Source organism: Schistocerca piceifrons, unplaced genomic scaffold (assembly GCF_021461385.2).
Source record: "Schistocerca piceifrons isolate TAMUIC-IGC-003096 unplaced genomic scaffold, iqSchPice1.1 HiC_scaffold_40, whole genome shotgun sequence".
Lineage (NCBI taxonomy): Eukaryota > Metazoa > Arthropoda > Insecta > Orthoptera > Acrididae > Schistocerca > Schistocerca piceifrons.
In genome coordinates this window covers 37,501-42,500 of record NW_025728625.1, presented here as the reverse complement: position 1 = coordinate 42,500, position 5,000 = coordinate 37,501, and the positions used below count along the sequence as shown (strand labels likewise).

Genomic DNA, 5,000 nt, shown 5'->3' with positions numbered 1-5,000 from the left:
GCCATCCAGGAGACCACGCACGCAGCGCGCGCGATTCTTCCTGAAGGCATCCTGACATCTGGCATATTCCCACCGGCGGCGCTTCCGCTTGGAGAGCGGAGGGCCACCACCAGACCGCTGCTTGGATGGCGGGCGCAACGTCTTGCTCTTCCTTGCTCCTGCTTCCTCAGAGCCGACAGCACGGAGGGCCTCAGGCAGCCCAGCCGCGACCACTGCCAACGGCGTACCCGGCCCCAAACACGCAAGGTCGTCCAGGGCCGAGAAGCGCGCGGCCGACCGCGGCAGGCCGGCGAGGTGCCTCCATATAGCTTCGTCGACTACAGATGTTTGTGGCGGGCGCTCAAGCTCCGGCGGAGAGGGTGGCCCCTCCGGCAGCGACTCCGGGACGGGTGAATGGCGCAGACCATGCTGCGTCTGTTGTTCCCGCCTCAGCTCCTCTACGTATTCCCGCACCATCGTCCTGTGTGCCACCGTCCTCCTCCTGCACTTGATGGCATCCAGGGTACGGTGCGGAAGGGGGGAAGCCGCAGGCAAGGAGAGGCTAAGAGGGCATGGCCCATGTATTGCGCTTCACTTGCCCAGTAACTATGAGAGTCATAGTTACTCCCGCCGTTTACCCGCGCTTGCTTGAATTTCTTCACGTTGACATTCAGAGCACTGGGCAGAAATCACATTGCGTCAACACCCGCTAGGGCCATCGCAATGCTTTGTTTTAATTAGACAGTCGGATTCCCCCAGTCCGTGCCAGTTCTGAGTTGATCGTTGAATGGCGGCCGAAGAGAATCCGCGCACCCGCGCGCCCCCGGAGGAGCACGCTAAGGCGGACGCGGCCTCGCAGCAAGGAAGATCCGTGGGAGGCCAAGGCACGGGACCGAGCTCGGATCCTGCACGCAGGTTGAAGCACCGGGGCGCGAACGCCGCGCAGGCGCGCGCATCCTGCACCGCCGACCAGCACGAGGCCGACCAACGGCGAGAGCAGACCACGCCCGCGCTAAACGCCCGCACTTACCGGCACCCCTACGGCACTCACCTCGCCCAGGCCCGGCACGTTAGCGCTGACCCACTTCCCGACCAAGCCCGACACGCCCCGATCCTCAGAGCCAATCCTTATCCCGAAGTTACGGATCCAATTTGCCGACTTCCCTTACCTACATTATTCTATCGACTAGAGGCTCTTCACCTTGGAGACCTGCTGCGGATATGGGTACGAACCGGCGCGACACCTCCACGTGGCCCTCTCCCGGATTTTCAAGGTCCGAGGGGAAGATCGGGACACCGCCGCAACTGCGGTGCTCTTCGCGTTCCAAACCCTATCTCCCTGCTAGAGGATTCCAGGGAACTCGAACGCTCATGCAGAAAAGAAAACTCTTCCCCGATCTCCCGACGGCGTCTCCGGGTCCTTTTGGGTTACCCCGACGAGCATCTCTAAAAGAGGGGCCCGACTTGTATCGGTTCCGCTGCCGGGTTCCGGAATAGGAACCGGATTCCCTTTCGCCCAACGGGGGCCAGCACAAAGCGCATCATGCTATGACGGCCCCCATCAACATCGGATTTCTCCTAGGGCTTAGGATCGACTGACTCGTGTGCAACGGCTGTTCACACGAAACCCTTCTCCGCGTCAGCCCTCCAGGGCCTCGCTGGAGTATTTGCTACTACCACCAAGATCTGCACCGACGGCGGCTCCAGGCAGGCTCACGCCCAGACCCTTCTGCGCCCACCGCCGCGACCCTCCTACTCGTCAGGGCTTCGCGGCCGGCCGCAAGGACCGGCCATGACTGCCAGACTGACGGCCGAGTATAGGCACGACGCTTCAGCGCCATCCATTTTCAGGGCTAGTTGCTTCGGCAGGTGAGTTGTTACACACTCCTTAGCGGATTCCGACTTCCATGGCCACCGTCCTGCTGTCTTAAGCAACCAACGCCTTTCATGGTTTCCCATGAGCGTCGATTCGGGCGCCTTAACTCGGCGTTTGGTTCATCCCACAGCGCCAGTTCTGCTTACCAAAAGTGGCCCACTTGGCACTCCGATCCGAGTCGTTTGCTCGCGGCTTCAGCATATCAAGCAAGCCGGAGATCTCACCCATTTAAAGTTTGAGAATAGGTTGAGGTCGTTTCGGCCCCAAGGCCTCTAATCATTCGCTTTACCGGATGAGACTCGTACGAGCACCAGCTATCCTGAGGGAAACTTCGGAGGGAACCAGCTACTAGATGGTTCGATTAGTCTTTCGCCCCTATACCCAGCTCCGACGATCGATTTGCACGTCAGAATCGCTACGGACCTCCATCAGGGTTTCCCCTGACTTCGTCCTGGCCAGGCATAGTTCACCATCTTTCGGGTCCCAACGTGTACGCTCTAGGTGCGCCTCACCTCGCAATGAGGACGAGACGCCCCGGGAGTGCGGAGGCCGCCGCCCCGTGAAGGGCGGGGAAGCCCCATCCTCCCTCGGCCCGCGCAAGGCGAGACCTTCACTTTCATTACGCCTTTAGGTTTCGTACAGCCCAATGACTCGCGCACATGTTAGACTCCTTGGTCCGTGTTTCAAGACGGGTCGTGAAATTGTCCAAAGCTGAAGCGCCGCTGACGGGAGCGATTATTCCGCCCGAGAGCATCCCGAGCCAACAGCGGCGCGGGTCCGGGGCCGGGCCAGGTAGGTCCGTCATCCGGGAAGAACCGCGCGCGCTTGCCGGGAGCCCGAGCGCCCAAAGGGGCGAATCGACTCCTCCAGATATACCGCCGGGCAGCCAGCCAGGACACCGGGGCTCTGCCCAACAGACGCGAACCGAGGCCCGCGGAAGGACAGGCTGCGCACCCGGGCCGTAGGCCGGCACCCAGCGGGTCGCGACGTCCTACTAGGGGAGAAGTGCGGCCCACCGCACACCGGAACGGCCCCACCCCGCGGCGAGTGGAAAGGCAACCGGACACGACCCCGCCGCAGATTGCTCCGCGCGGGCGGCCGGCCCCATCTGCCGAGGGCGGAGGCCAGTGGCCGGATGGGCGTGAATCTCACCCGTTCGACCTTTCGGACTTCTCACGTTTACCCCAGAACGGTTTCACGTACTTTTGAACTCTCTCTTCAAAGTTCTTTTCAACTTTCCCTCACGGTACTTGTTCGCTATCGGTCTCGTGGTCATATTTAGTCTCAGATGGAGTTTACCACCCACTTGGAGCTGCACTCTCAAGCAACCCGACTCGAAGGAGAGGTCCCGCCGACGCTCGCACCGGCCGCTACGGGCCTGGCACCCTCTACGGGCCGTGGCCTCATTCAAGTTGGACTTGGGCTCGGCGCGAGGCGTCGGGGTAGTGGACCCTCCCAAACACCACATGCCACGACAGGCGGCAGCCTGCGGGGTTCGGTGCTGGACTCTTCCCTGTTCGCTCGCCGCTACTGGGGGAATCCTTGTTAGTTTCTTTTCCTCCGCTTAGTAATATGCTTAAATTCAGCGGGTAGTCTCGCCTGCTCTGAGGTCGTTGTACGAGGTGTCGCACGCCACGTTAGGTTAAGGCACAACATGGGTTAGGTTAAGGCACAACATGGGTTAGGTTAAGGCACAACATAGGTTAGGTTAAGGCACAACATAGGTTAGGTTAAGGCACAACATAGGTTAGGTTAAGGCACAACATAGGTTAGGTTAAGGCACAACATAGGTTAGGTTAAGGCACAACATAGGTTAGGTTAAGGCACAACATAGGTTAGGTTAAGGCACAACATAGGTTAGGTTAAGGCACAACATAGGTTAGGTTAAGGTACAACATAGGTTAGGTTAAGGTACAACATAGGTTAGGTTAAGGTACAACATAGGTTAGGTTAAGGTACAACATAGGTTAGGTTAAGGTACAACATAGGTTAGGTTAAGGTACAACATAGGTTAGGTTAGGTTAGGTTACACGTTGTTGTAAGGAAAGGTGTAGGGGGGGGGCGGGGGCGGCAGGTTCGTTGATAGTGATTATAGTAAGTGAATGCTTGTGACATGATCAGATTTGTCACGTCAGGATGCACCTTTGGCTTATTAGAGGCGGCGCTCCAATTCTATGCTTGTGTCAGACCTGTGTCTTTGACTCATGTCATTGTTTGTGCGCTGTGACAGGAGGTACTATTGTGATGTTGGGTGCACCGTTGTATAGGACATGTGTGGGTGTTGGTGCCTGATCTGCGCAATGGTGGATGTCGAAAGGGTGGGATATTGTATTTTCCGCATGGACCTCCTGGTCTGGTTGTGATAGTGTGGATTGTGTAATGTGGCGGAGAGGATGCACTGGATGTTGTTCCATGCTGGTGCTTACATATTGTATGTGCGCCCGTTAGAAGCAGAGAGTGGTGCGTGATCAGAGTGGCTGGCTGACGTGTGGTTCCCATTGTGGGCAGACTCTTTCAGCATGTATACGGACAGTTGTATATATATTCTGTAGTTTGATGGCTCTGCATTGATTACTAATCAGCGCCGTGTGTACGGGTAATCTGGTTCCAGTCCAAAATGTTCCATCTGTGTACATTAGTGACAAAGACTCCCCTCATGCAGTGGGGCTCGGTCTGTTATAACTCTTCCGCGTAATATATTTGCCCCACGTTTTTGCGACTGCGAGTGCGAGTGCAACGCGCATGGGGACCGACATGCTGATGGCTCGGTATCGGACGCCGTACAGTGAGCAACGCGATCGCGTCTCTCGCTCGTAAGTGGTACAGGTCGCGGCTCATGTATAGGGACAGCGGGAATGTCGCATATTGGCAATAACTCTTCATGAAACGCACGTTATAGGGGTGGATTGCACTTTACGAGTGCGGGAAACGTCCGCCGTTCATCCGCTGGAGGTGCGCGTTTGGCGGTTGGGGTGGTGCACGAACGGGTGCGGGTGGAGTCATTGCCGGTCCACGGCTTCGTGCGGCAGAGCCACTGGAGATTGGGTGCTATGGTCGACAGAGGCTGCAGGCTTTGTGGGTGGCGTCGAAAGGCGGGCACTGTGGCGCCATCGCTGTCTTAATCGGCTTGGCGTCGCATAGATGG

General features: G+C 57.9%; 1 pseudogene; it reads right to left on the bottom strand.

Moving 5' to 3' along the window:
- LOC124748032 overlaps positions 1-3,468 on the bottom strand; it is a 7,356-nt pseudogene extending 3,888 nt beyond the window's left edge.
- Positions 3,469-5,000: the final 1,532 nt, after the last annotated feature.